The sequence below is a fragment of the Panthera tigris genome, chromosome A2 (assembly GCF_018350195.1).
Source record: "Panthera tigris isolate Pti1 chromosome A2, P.tigris_Pti1_mat1.1, whole genome shotgun sequence".
NCBI lineage: Eukaryota > Metazoa > Chordata > Mammalia > Carnivora > Felidae > Panthera > Panthera tigris.
Genome location: NC_056661.1, coordinates 12,782,183 through 12,796,533, shown reverse-complemented (window position 1 = coordinate 12,796,533; position 14,351 = coordinate 12,782,183). Strand labels below are relative to the sequence as shown.

At 55.7% G+C, this 14,351-nt stretch overlaps 1 protein-coding gene across 5 annotated transcripts in view; it reads right to left on the bottom strand.

Moving 5' to 3' along the window:
- Positions 1-14,284, bottom strand: part of MYO9B (myosin IXB) — a 90,444-nt gene extending 76,160 nt beyond the window's left edge. For all 5 annotated transcript variants that reach the window (XM_042978508.1, XM_042978511.1, XM_042978510.1 and 2 more), the window contains exon 1: positions 14,233-14,284. The gene's annotated coding sequence lies outside the window, so the exon portion shown is untranslated. The remainder of the gene's footprint in view (positions 1-14,232) is intronic.
- Between the last annotated feature and the right edge of the window lie 67 nt (positions 14,285-14,351).

Below are 14,351 nucleotides of genomic sequence, written 5' to 3'. Positions count from 1 at the left end.
TCCCTGTCCAGCCTGGCCTCACCTGGCCCTTTTCCCCAAGGAGCCCGCACTCTCCTTCCCCCCCTGCCCCTTCCCCGGTCATCTGGGGCAGGACCCTCCCATTGAAATGGCTCATGTGCCTGAAAACCAAAGACACTAATAAACCCTTTTCCAGCTTAGGGAAAAGCCTGGTTGCCTCCTCACTTCCACATGACTTGGAGCCAGCCCTTCCTACTCCCACCTGTCCCTCAAGCCACCATCCCCCCCCGTCCCCCCACTGTAAAAATCGCAGTGCCTCTCCCCAAAGATGCCACCGAGCTCCCACCAGTCACATTGGCTGGCCACGGACTTCTCCTGGTTCTGCTCGCTTGCTCTGCAGCCCCCGGGGATGGAGGCATCACCTGCACCTGCTCTTGTGCAGGGGACCCCCCGCCCAGGCTCTGCCCCCTGGGGCCCGTCCACTCTGCTGCATGCTCCTAGGGGCCACACTCCACCCCCAGCCCACCACAGCCACCTCTCCTGGGCCCCAAACACCCAGAAGGCTTGTTCCCTACTCCCCCCCACCCCCACCCCCACATCCTCCCTGACCACATCCTGACTGCTGTCACCATGTCCCCAGAACTGTCCTCTTCTCATCAGCCAATCAGGAGGGACCCCCTGGCAGCACTGGTCTAGGTGTGCGTGTCCCAGCACAGAGTCCCTCGAAGGCACCCCACGGCCAGCCCTCAGAGCCCCTGGTCATCGGGCCTGATTCAACATGGCCACCCGTTGGTTTCTGGAAACACTCCAGCCACTGCCCACCCAACCAGAACCTTGCAGGGCTTCTCCAGGCCAATCAGGGACACGCTGCCCGAAGCCCCTGACCCCCAGCAGAAAGCCTAGTTCTCCTGGCCTGGGCTGTTTTCCTGTGAGACACCAGCCCCGCCTTCACCGCAGGCCTGGAGGGCCAGCCACCCACCCGCTCCCAGGCACCCTGCCCCCTCTTTCCCTCATCTGTACCTCAGATGAGGGGCTCGCCCCACCCTGGGGGCTGTCCTTGTCCCCTCAGGTCAGAAGGCTCCTTGAGCCCCTCCACCGGCTCTAGGACGGCTCTGCTCTCAGGGCAAAATCTCAGGGTCCCCAACAACACTGTGTCCCCAACAACAGAAGCACAGACCCAGAGTTCCCTTGTTCCTCCACGTGCTGTATCATTTCCCCTACAACACCGCGCTGGTCGGATTCGCTCTGCGTTCTTGCTTCGATGGCCCCCGATCCGATCCATTCTGCCCCAGCGACTTCCCGAGAGCCTCACCCAGGCGAGAGTACGGGTATGGGGTAATACGAGGGTGCTTGCCTCACAGCTTCCTCGCTGGCACCAAGTGTTAATATTTTTCTCAACCCACAGGCATCAGTGGGCACAAAAGAGCATCTTGTCATTGACATTCCTTCGGCTGTCAGGCGGGGCTTCAAAAAAAATTTTGTGTCGTGAGCAACTATTTTTCTGTTTCTGTTAAGTTGTTCACGTCCTTTGTCCATTTTGTTTGTTGTTGTTGTTGTTTTTTTTTTCCTCCTGCTCATTGCTTTTGGAACAGCTCTTTGTATAGGAAGGGTATTGATGGTTTGTCAGGGTCAAGGGCACTTGGCTTCCACTTCCGGTGTTTTGGGGATACAAATGTTGTATTTTCCAGGCAGTGGATCTGTGGGTCATTTCTTTCATGTCTGTTGTCTCGTCCTCTCCCAGGTCTGATTAACATGGAATCATACTTTTTGTCTGTACCCCTCTCCTTCCCTGGACTTATTCTTTACGTTGAAACTCTCATCCATCTGGAAATTATTTGGGTGGTGTGGGAGTTTTCCTAGGGCCGCTGTGATAAAGTACTACAGATGAGATGGTTTAAAACAACAGAAATTCATTGTCTCACGTTTCTGGATGAGTCCAAAATCAAGGTGTTGGCAGGCAGGGCTGGCTCCTTCTGGAAGCTCTGAGGGAGAATCCTTCCCATGCTTCCCCCCCTGCTTCTGGCAGCTTCTGCCAACTCTTAGCGTTCCTTGGCTTGTACGTGCGTCACTCTGATCTCCTCATCCATCATCACGTGGTCCTTTCCTGTCTCTGCATCCTCTCCTCTTCTTCTAGAGATGCCGGTTACTGGATTCAAGATGAGTTCATCCTGAAACCTTTAACTTATTATATCTGCCAAGATCTTATTTCCCATCAAGGTCACGTTCTGAGAGGTCCCAGGTGGATATGAATTTGTGGGGGACACAAGTCAACCCAGAATAGTGTGGGAGGTGAAATGGGGATCCAGATGATCTCTTTCCTTAAAGAATCCTCTCCCTTGGCCAGGGAGTCTCTTTGGTTTGTTAAATACAGTATATGAATTGTTTGACATGCGTGGGTCTGCTTCCGGGCTGTCGATGCCTGTGAGGTGCCATGTTGTTTTGATGAACACAGCTCCAAGGGACATTCTTAAATGATGACATCTCTCTTGGAGGGGGTAGGCCATTTTCTCTGGCTTCTGATCGCACCTTCCTCATTGAGTCTTAATGGAGCCTGAGATCTGGAAGTTGGTCACACTGTGGCTTGAAGGTCCTGGTCACAAGTGGATATGAAACCTGTGCCCCAAGAATCTCCAGCCTGTGCCCAGAACGAAAGGAAGTACGTCTGGGGCTGAGGGAGGGGGGACGGCTCAGCCAACCGGTGACCGCAGGCTGCAGCCACGTTGGGGGCAGCAGGTCCCGAAAACTTGCGTGTTCACCCTTACTCTGAACCGTAACGCCGTTCTACCCTCCAGGTGATGCTCACTGAAGCACTCGCAAGTGTGAGAAGGGGGAAGTGAGACCCATCTCTCCGCACTGATTCGATCTGTCTACCCGGGGCCTTCACGGGAGAGATGTACCCTCATCACCGGATGGAAATCGAGCTGCCAGGTGAGAAAACCGGCCCCTGGAAGAGCCAAATGGTGGAAGCAAAATGCCCATCGAAGCATGAGTGGAGAAATAAAATGCGGTCTATTCACCCGGTGGAACATTACTCAGCCATAAACAGGAACAAGCATCGGCAGGCACTACAACGTGGGTGGGCCTTAAGAACGTCGCGCTCAGTGAAAGCAGCCAGACACAAAAGGCCACACGCTGTGAGATTCCGTCTACGTGAAATGTCCAGAACAGGCAAACCCACAGAGACGGCAGAAGGCAGAGCGGCAGTTGCCAGGGGCCAAGGGAGGGATGCTTCCTTCCGGGGGAGACGGAAATGGTCCACGACTAGACAGAGGTGGGGGTTGCACGACATGTCCACTCGACGTAGCTAACGCGAATCCACATGTTACGTGCACTTTACCACAGTTAAGAGAGATTCCTGCTGAAAAACCTGAGCCGTGGAAAATTCAAGGGCTTTGCAAACACCACACGGGGTATACTTTCTGCACTGTGAAAAGACGTGGACCTCAATTCAGGGCCTTTCTCTTATATTCTTGGAGGAAGGAGGTGCAGGCAAAGTGGTGGTGGTGGGGGGGGGGCACACAACCAAAACTCAGGCCCTGATTGGGGGCGGGGGGAGTGGGACAAATGTGAATGAGCTGCTCTCAAGGCCCGGCCAAGGCCCCGTGCTCAAAAATGCAAGGTTCTGCCTATCAGCTTGGCGAATAATTCGGAATTTGCTGGAAAATAAGGCGGACAGGGCCTCCAGAAAGTGTAGTGTAGCTGCTTCGTTTATATAAGGCCATAATTTGCAGCCACATGTTTATCAGATGAAATCACTCTCCAGCTAAAAGGAGAAGGCCAGCATTACAGCAGGATCATTTAGGAAACGCCACTTAACAACTCTGGGCGCCTCCATTTTCCAATGCTCGCTTCCTGGAGCCTGTGGAGGCTTTTTAAGAAGAGATGATCACGTGAAATTATCCTCAAGATGGACACGCTGAGAAACAGGCACAAACTGAGCATGTTTCTCAGGTGTGGCGGCTCGGAGCTGGAGGATGGCTTAAGGTTTACGTAGGGGTGATGCGGCCACAAGCCGAGGAACGCCAGGAAGCTCCCAGAGGCTGGAAGAGGCAGGGAAGGAAGGATCCCCCTGTCCCCCTGGCCTCTGGATCCTTTGGAAGAAGCAGGTCCCCACTGATGTCTGGATTCTGGACTTCTGGACTCCAGAACTTCAAGAGAATAAATTCCTCAATTTTTTTTAAATGTTTATTTATTTTTGAGAGAGAGACAGAGACAGAGACTAAGCAGGGGAAGGATAGAGAGTGACTCAGAATCTGAAGCAGGCTGCAGGCTCTGAGCTGTCAGCACAGAGCCCAACGCGGGGCTCGAACCCACGAACGTGAGATCATGACCTGAGCCGAAGTAGGACGCTTAACTGACTGGGCCACCCACGCACCCCATTAATTTTTTTTTAATGTTTATTCATTTTTGAGAGATGGAGCATGAGTGGGGGAGAGGCAGAGAGAGTGACTCAGAATCTGAAGCAGGCTGCAAGCTCTGAGCTGTCAGCACAGAGCCCAATGCGGGGCTCGAACCCACGAACTGTGAGATCATGACCTGAGCCGAAGTCAGACACTTAACTGACTGAGCCACCCAGGCAGCCCAAGAGAATACATTTCTATTCTTTAAGCCACTGGGTTTGTGGTACCTCAGACCACAGTTTACAGCAGCCCCAGAACACGAATCCAGGTGCCCAGGGCAGAAGATACCAGATGCTCCGAGCAAGGCCCTGATCCAGAAGGACCACTGCCTTTCTTCCGTCTGCTCTGAATACCCCATCCCCGGCCCCCCCCAGAAACCCATCCCAAATGCTCTCTCACAACTGTCCCTTTCTTCCCTAAGTCCTGTGCTCCAACCTTCCAGTCTGGACCAACCGGTCTGAGCCCTGGAGAGAGCCCCTCCCTCAGGCATATGCTGGGCCATTATGTTCTATTCTATTGGTTCAGCTGCCCTCGGGGCTGACACAGGCTGTTTGCTCTCCCTGGGGTCTGTGACTACCTCTCCCACCCCCTCTGAAAAAGAACAGGCTGTCTTTTTCCAATGTCCCGCTCGTCAACAAGTGTTTCTCCAGATGTGGATATGCAGAGGTGAAGGAGGCCAAAGGGATCTGGCCTTTAGGGAGGCTGATGACAAACCAACCTATGAGCAAAGAGGCATTTCCAACAGGGACAGCTCTCGGGAAAGGAAAAATCTCGCGTGGTATTACACCGGTGGTTCTCACCCAAGGGCAATGCTGCGCTGCCCCAGCGGACACGTGCGTCTCCGATTGGAGGCTGGAGACGTTTTGGTCGCCACCACTGGGGGAGGGGGGAGGTACCAGGGCATGTGGTGGATGGAGGCCAGGGATGCCGCTCAACATCCTACCGTGTACAGGATGGCCCCCACTGTGAAGAATGATCCGGCCCCCGGACATCAGCAGTGCGGCCACGGGGACAGAAACTGACCAGGGCAGGGTAGTCATCCTGGATGAACCAGGAGGCAGAGAAGCACTCATCGGAGATGGTTGCTGATGCCTCTGCAGTGGGAGGGGGCACACGGACTGAGCTCCTGGGGAGGGCCGCCTAGGCGAGGGCGGTGAGCGCCAAGGGCAGGGGCAGCTGGGGCTGGTCTCAGAACAAGGAGACCAGTGTGGCCAGCAGGGCTGAGGCTGGAGGGGGAAGGGCTGAGGTCAGGAAGGTCAGATCCCGCAGGGCCTTGCGAACGTGGGACGGGACGGATGGAGTTTCAATTTTCATGCAAGTCTGATGGGGAGCCTGGCTGGTTGGAAGCAGTGAGAACCAGGACAAGAGTGACATCTGGAAGGGGTCAGCTAGGCTGTATGTGGCAGGTGGACTGTGGGATGGGGGCGGGGGGGGGGGGAGTTGCTGGTCCACAGCTCCAGCAGGTGTCTGGGGCTAGGAGGGAGGGGATTGCTGGTGGCTGTGGTCGGGCCATAGCCTGACACAGGACAGTTCCGGTTACAGGGGGAAGTAAGACAGGCTTTCAAGGTCCTGTGGGGACCCGCGCTTCAGATCCTTCCCTGGTGACCAGTGGGCTCCTTAAATGGAGACTCGGAAGGCTCCCAGGGAAGAAGGCTGAGATGGGCCGAAGAGACCCCTTTGGGGGTCCCTCTCCAAATCACACAGTCCCCCTGCCGCCATGCCCAGGCAGAAACACACAAAAGCCCTGCTTGAGACCTTGGCTGAGAGGCCCCTGGAAAAGGAGGGGCCGCACCCTGCCCCACTCTGCTCTTAAAGGCAGTCTGGATCCTCACGGACCTCAGGCGGGGCTCGAGGGGTTTCTGTGCCAGCCCCTCAAAAGGGACAGAGTGGGCCCACTCCTCGGCCTAAGTGCCCCGTATGGGTCAGCCACTTGGGCCCGTGGGAATCCCCCGCCTCGGGGCCAAGTCCCTGTGCAGCCCCCTGTCGCAGTGGGGACACTTGGCCTGGGGAGCAAGTCCTGCCCCACTGGTGGCCCACAGAGCCATTAGCCTCCGGGAACCTGGAACAAAGCAGCTCCTCACTTAACCTCTCCAAAGACTCAGACGAGCTGTTGCTGTCCCCTCAAAATCCACATCGCCTGCCACCAGGAGCCCCGCTTGGGTCTGGTTTCTTCAACGACACACCCCCTTCGACTCGATCCTTCCGGCGGCCCACTGGTTTTCGCTTCAAAATGGCATTTTGTTCTGATAAAACTCTTCCTTTGAACACGACTTACTGGTGTAGAATCCACATATCACGCGGCTCACGCGTTGGGAGTGCCTGGGACAGCAGTCTGTACTATGGTCAGACGCCTGCCATCACCACCCCATCCGCTTCAGAACATTCCCACCCGAGAGAGAGACCACGGATCCTTTGTCCTGCCAACAAGACCCTCGAGCCCCATCCTTGTTTTCTGTTCCCGTGGAACTGGCTTCGTTACTGATCAGCAACCACACTGGCCCCTCCCTGTGTGTGGCTGCAGGGCGGGCAGCCTCCAGAGTCGCCTCCTCTCCTCCACCTGTGACCCAGGGCCTCGTGGCCTTCATCTGGGCAAGGGCTCCTCCTGGTCACAAAGTCCATCCCCTGGCCCAGTTTCTGCCGTGATGATCCTGGTTACACTTCTGGACCCAGTGAGATGTCCCAGGCAGCCCACAGCCCAGGGTTTTGCCTTGTCAGCATCTTTGGTGACAGCCCCCAACTGGCTCCCCTCCCAGCCTATCTACGCATCACCACAGGGCAGGGGCAAAGGTGTCCCTGTGGGCCAGTCACAGGTTTGACACACAGTGTCTCAGCCACCTCTTCTTGTCCTGGAGCTCAGCATTCTTTCAGACCCTCCTCTCTCCCAGGCCAACTGTGGCCCCGGGGGACATCTGGCAATGACAGGAGACATACCTTTGTGATTGTTCCCACCCGGGGAAGGGGGAGCTGCTGGCATCCAGGGGGGTAGAGACCAGGGATGCTGCCCGGTACCCTACAAGACACAGAACAGTCCCCACCACAGAGAATGACCCGGCCCTACATGTCAGCAGTGCTGAGGTCAAGAAACACTGTGTTCATCAGTTGGAAAAAAATATTGATTTAGGTCCCTAACTCATAGACACACCAGAATAAATTCCTGGGGACTTAGATGGTACAAGCCAGGGTGATCCCTCCTAAGGATCGCTTTTTGCTGAATGATTTTCAGATCTTCCAGAAACTTTTTTTGTCCAATTATCTATGGCAACGGGCTGGTCCCAAAGTCATTTTGGTTCAGCAACAGAGTCGTTTTTAGATCCCCCTCCCGTGACCATGGCAACAACGGGGCCAGATTCCCTCCTGGCGTCTGTGAGATACCTCCTCTCTCCCTCCCCACTTGGTGCATTTACATGAACGCAGCATCCTAGGACCTCTATTAATTAACTGAAATTAATTAATGTGTTAATTTTTTTTTTTGAGAGAGAGATAGAGAGTGAGCCAGGGAGGGGCAGAGAGAGAGGGAGACAAATCCCAAGATGTGGGCCTCAAACTCGCGAACCGTGAGATCACGACCTGAGGCGAAATCAAGAGTAGATGCTTAACCGACTGAGCCACCCAGGCGCCCCTAGTAACATAATGACAGAACACGAAGTCTCCTAGACTCCACAGAACCCCTAAACCAATGGTTCTCATTCTGGGGTTGACTTTTCTCTGAGGGGACACCTGGCAATATGTGGAAACATTTTAGCTTATCACGACTCAGGGGGTGGGAGGGTTGCTACGCATCTAGTGGGTGGACAGACCAGGGATGCTGTTCAACACGCACGGGACAGTCCCCACCACAGAGAAGGACCCAGCTCAGGTGTCCCCAATACCGAGGCTGAGAAACTGTGCTTTAAGTAAGAGCAAAGTTCACACACTTTGGGGTGTCCCCAGGGCCTCCCAGGCACAGCAGACATCAGCAAGATTCCAAGCCCAAGTTCACCTACTGCACAATATTCAGAACGAGGGAGCGAGAGCGAGCCGGCCTTGTCGGGGGACCACATCAGCTGCGGGGGCCTACGGACACCTGCCCCAGCCAGTTCAGGCTCCTTTCTCTACTTGACACCCCATCCCTTAGCTTCCGTGCCTTCATCTTGGCTCCCTGCTAAGCCAGCAAGCAGACTCCTCAGGGACCACCTAGGGGAGACACGGGCTTCCCAAGGGCCTACGGGCTGGGCTCGCCTCTTTTGTGCCACCTGTTCTCCCACTAGCTCCTGATAAATAGCATCTCCACGTATAGGTGAGGATCCCAGGGATCTTCCCAAGCAGTGGCCGGAGACCCTGCTCACCAGGAAATGAAAGCCCCGGGTGCATCCCAGCAACCTGAGAAGCGACATCTCAAATGTCACCCCTCCACTCCCTCTGTTCCACCCATCCTAGGACGGGATGGAGATGCTCAGAGAGACGAGCAGGAGGCCCGGGGCAAAGCCCCAGCGGGCCTGCCGCTGACGCACTGCTCTGACTACACTTGCAAGGATGGGGTGGCATCGGCCTCCGAGGGAGACGACCTTTGCCAGGGCTTGCTGGGGGAGCTCTCGTGTGTCCCTCTTCCTCCGCCAACAAGCCCTGACCGGGTCACAAGCTCGCCGGGTGCTGGGCGCCTCTCCGTGGGCATGACTCCTGACATCTGCACTCGGGGGAAAGAGGCGAGGGCCGTTCTGCTCTCACGGTAACCCTGAAAGCCAGCTCTGCACCTGCTTCGTTAACCCTTTTTGCTGAATGATTTTCAGATCTTCCGGAAACTTTTGTCAAATCAGCTATGGCAGCGGCTGGTCCCAAAGTCATTTTGGTTCATTAACAGAGTCGCTCTTAGATCCCCCTCCTGTGACCGTAGCAACACTGAGGCCAGAGACCTCCGTACGCCCCCGATCACAAATCTTCGCCAGCCCCCAGGTGGGCACACACAGTCTCCCAGGCCTGGTTCTAAATACACCCTGGTAGGGGCGCCTGGGTGGCGCAGTCGGTTAAGCGTCCGACTTCAGCCAGGTCACGATCTCGCGGTCTGTGAGTTCAAGCCCCGCGTCAGGCTCTGGGCTGATGGCTCGGAGCCTGGAGCCTGTTTCCGATTCTGTGTCTCCCTCTCTCTCTGCCCCTCCCCCGTTCATGCTCTGTCTCTCTCTGTCCCAAAAATAAATAAAAAACGTTGAAAAAGAAATTAAAAAAAAAAAAAATACACCCTGGTAAAGTCCCACGAGATCCGCTCTTCCCAAGCCGGGTCCTTGTCTGCCTACCGTCACCCCAAACGTTAAGGACGCGTGTGAGATCTGGAAGATTCCTAATGGGATGCTTCCAAACTTGATGTGGCCAACTTGGCTACCTCCCTTAAAATGTTTCTCTAAATGAGTGAGACTCAACAAGATGAACTCTATCGGTGTGACTGTTCGTCCAAAATTGCTTCACTAAATAAAGACGAAATTTGTCCCTTACCCAGTGTTATGGGCTGAAGTGGGTCCCACCCACCTCCGCACCCCAATTCCTTATGTTGAAGTCCTACTCCCCAGTGCTCCAGAATGCGACTGGATTCGGAGATAGAGTCTTTAAAGAGATGGTTAAGTTAAAATGAAGTTATTAGGGTGGGCCTGATCCAACAGGACTCCTGTCCTGACAAGAGGAGATTAGGACACAGACACAGAAGGGAGAAACCAACCGTGCCAACACCTTGATCTTGGGCTTCTGGCTTCCAGATCTGTGAGACAATGCATTTCTGTTGCTCAAGCAGCCTGGTCTGTGGTTCTTTGTCACAGTGGCCCTGGGAGATTCGTACACCCAGCAGAGACAGAAATGAAATGCCTGTAGCTGGGTCCCCTCTCGCACATGCAACCCTGCTGAAGCAGGGCAGAGCTAGAGTATAAACGAATGAGTCAGACCTGGACAGCTTATTCACTGCTCCGACTAACCCGCAGGCTGAACCCTTGAATCACTACTTTATTTATCATCAGCCACGGGCTCAGAAAGTCTCGACGAGGAAATGAGTAGAACCCAAACTCATCGGCTGTGTCTCTGAGACGTGCCTAATCGCCGAGGCCCCTTCTGGGCCACACTGAAAAGAGGTAGAGTGACAGGGCCCGTCGGGGACCCGGTGGTGCTCAGACAGAGCCCTTTGTTCTGCTGTGCTGTCCGTCCGGAGGAGGGCAGAGAGAAGGGCCTGTCTTGCTCTGCGGGGAGGCCGAGCAGGGGCTGCCTGGCACAGTTGGTCAGGGATGCTGGCCACACAAAGGGCTGGTGGATGGGGACTGGTGGGGGAGGGCAATGTTCAGAAGGGGTCGGGCGGCCCCAGAACGTGCTGTTTCCTCCCGTGGAGTTAAAGCAGCTATGGCATGGCTGGGGAACAAGCAGAGAAGGACGCACAAAGAGCAAAAGCTAGACAGTCTGTGCTTCAGGACGTTCCGGCGTCTGGGGCCAAGAGCCACGCTGATCTGGGGCCACCTCCAAAGTAGCTCTCGAGAAGAGAATCTAATACCTCTAATCTCGGAAGAAAACCAGTAGTTCGTTCTGAGATGAGGGACGGTTCCTGCAGAAATCCAGGTCAGTTGTAAGACAAAGAGAAAGACAACGGCATGTGCTGTCCCAGTGAGCGAAGATGGCCCTGGCTCACCTCTTGGTCCTCCTCTGCTGTCCATTCTTGGGGCACGCTGCCTAACTCCCCCTCAGTCCTTTCCCAACTGTGTCTCCTTTTTATCAGGACTCTAGATTAAGAACCGACCAGATGGCAGAATTCAGTTGCTGGCCGTTCTACCCCACGCCTGCCCTTGGCTGCCGTTCCCTGGGAGCGGATCAAACACCAAAGAGTCACCGAGGCAAAGGTAGGCCTGGGGCAATAACCAGATTTCACCCCAGAGTGGTGGTTCTTGAGCCCCGAGAAACCCACAGCCACATCTGGTGGGCACAACTTGAGGGGTATTATTGACCTCTAGTGGGTGGAGACCAGGATGCTGCTTGCTATCCCTGTAATGCGTGGGGTGGCTTCCACAGCAAAAAATAACCCAGCCCCAAATGTCAATGGTGCTGCAGCTGAGAAACATGCTCTAGCAATTTGGTCTTTGCCAGTTGGAGGTTTCTAATGATCCTTCATGTTTCTGGAAAGCCCAGGGGACCATCTCTGAGGTCGCCACTATGGAAACTGAGCTTCAGTTTCCATACTGAGAAAAGAGGAACCCAGACCGCCTGCGGCTGGTTGGCAGAATAAAAGAGATGGGTATAAAAGCTTCCGACACAGAAGATGCTCAATAAAGAGCAGAACTGTGCAGGGATCTGCTCATGCAATTCCCTCTTCCTGGCTTGATTGAACACCTCCCTATCCTTCAAGGCCTGGCTTGGACCCTGCCACTTCTTCCAAGGAAACCTGCCAGAACTCCCCCAAGCCCCAAAGCTTGCACTGCTAATCCCTGATTCTGTCTTCACAACTTCCTGCGCCACCTCTGTTGCTGCACTGACCGCGCACTCTGAATTTCATCATTCCTCGGGGAGGGAGAACACTAGAATGTCCCTCCTCCAGGGCATGAGGGCTCATCTCTGTCCCTGGGGCCTAGCCCCCAGTGCTGGAAGGATCAGCCCTGGCTTAACTGAACTCTAAGCTCACCCAAGACACAACTTTGGGGGGGAGACAAGGAAAGGGAAGTGGCAAGTTAACAAGCCCCTGTTGGGGACAGAAAACAGACCACACAGCCAAACAGAAAGGGGACATTCCCAAGTCTCCACCCTCTTCTCCGAGCCAGAGGCCTGGAACTGAGAGAGGGTCTCAGGGACGACTTCCAACCAGAAAGATGTAGCTGAAGCTCGGGGAACAGGTGTAACGTGCAAACGCAAAGGTGGAATTTGTGGAATTTTCCATGTGGAAGATAAAGGAGCAGTAAAAAGATCGTCTTTTGGATACAAACCATACAATGGAAAGTTGAACAAAACTGGGATCACTGAAGTCAGGGGCTGCATAAAATATGAGGGGACTGTATGCCAGAGACACGAAGGTTATCGAAAAGGGCTTGGGTTTTAAGGTTGAGAAATGCTGATTGACGCCAATCCATTCATTTTGCAGGTGAAGACACAGACAAAGAGACTTGACCAAGGTCAGGACCCCAGACACAGGACCCTCCGTGAAAGCCTGCCTGGCTGCGCTCCAGGGAGACAACGACCAGGGCCATGCAACCAGAAGATTCCAGTCCTGCTCATTTGGGGGGGGGGGGGGCATCCTGGCCAGGGCAAGCCCACACTGAATGTCTGTAGAAGGCAAGACTTTGGGCTCTGACAATGTGTCCTGGGGCAAGCAAGGCCAAAAGCTACCTTCCATAAGGACCAGAACATTCTGGAAGTAAAGGGAGCAGATAGCTCTCTGTGGCCCTCTTTACATTCCATCTATCCAGATTCATCTCCTGAATGAGCTATAAACCCAGGCTCCCCAGCCCTTCTGGCAGATCCCGGACAAGGATCCCCCACAGTTGGGAAAGAAGAGAAATTAATGCTGATTAAAACCGCCCAGTGCAAGGCCCTTGCCAGAGCCGGCCCATCAGACGATGAAACAACTTCCCAGCTCAGATGCCCAAGGGGCCCCCCCACTGCTCCTGGATGCCTTAAGAGACTGGAGCCTCCAAGGCCAGAATACACCTCAGAAAGGTAGGAGCTGGGACCCTCCACCTTCAAGACACAATGTCCCCACCAGCTCCCACCTCAGACAAAGAGGTGTGAGAGAGGCTTTCCCTTAAAGTCCCCTGGCCTACAGGGCGCCCGGGAGAGAAGGGAGAGGAGGGAGCGCATGTGGGCTGGCTGCTGCTGGCTGCCGCCGTGGCTGCCCTGCCTCTCCCGGGCTGTGAGCTGGGCTGTGAGCTCAGCCGCCGCCGGGGGACAGATTTCCTGTATGTCGTTTTACCCATTTAAGTCCAAGGATGCAACTCCGAGGAGGTGGTGACAGCTTAGCACACGCGGGTGTGTGCACACCCGTTCCCTCCCCCCTAAACCCAGTTCCGGGCCCCCAACGAGGTCCGGAGTCTCCTTCTTTGCTCCCTGGGACCCCAGGGCTCCAGCCAGCCCTGTCTTAGGAGAGTGGTGTGGTTTTCCAAATACCAGAACACCAGCCTAGAGGGCACTGGGACTCGCTCCAGTTACCCAGAGGTTGGGGATGAAGTCGGGAAATAGGAGAATCCAGAGAGAAAGGGGACCCCCCAAATGATATGGGCTGCACCCCAATGTCTGTACAGGGCCACTCTTGTCCTTTCCTCTCCTCTCTATCCCCCCCACCCCAACTGGCCCTCAGTTCCTGCCACAGTTTCTTCCCCCTCTCCCATCCCCCATTTCCCCCCTCCCCATTCCGCCGGCCTCCACACCAGGGAGTTCAGACCTCCAGGATTTGAGCACCCACTGAATCCCAGGCGCCTCCCTCCCCCAGGAACCATTCCCTACCCCGTCCACCGAAGGCAGACGGTCCCAGGCCGTCCTATACCGTTTCCCTCAATCGCATCTCAGCTGTCCCCCCACCGGCCTTGCCCCACGTCCCCAGCCTGGGCCTCTCAACCCCGCCTCCTTGCCTCCCCGCTCCTAGCCCCGTTTCCTGCGACCCCCCAACTACCACTAAAGCCACGTCCTCCAGAGAAGCTGCTCAAAGCCACAAGACCTGCTCCCTCCCCATCCGTAAACTCCCTCACCAGGCCCTTCCCATCAACTTTCTCCTCAACCATCCCGCTCCCACCCCATCGCCAGCAACCCCTTCACGACCCCCAAGCTCGTTCCCGCTCCCTCGACTCCTGCCTTCGCGCCTCCTCCCATTAATCCTCAGCTCCGTATCCTCCAAGGCAGCCCGCCAATGCGAGCCTGGAGATCAAGCCCCCAACCCGCGGCCGCCGCCACTCACCTTGGCCTCGGCCGCCGCGCGCCGCCGGTCCCGGGCCGGGTCCCCGCCCGGCCGCCCGCCCGACCGACCGCCCACCACTGGTCGGACCGCTCCGCCCCGCCGCGCCCGCCGCTCCCCCG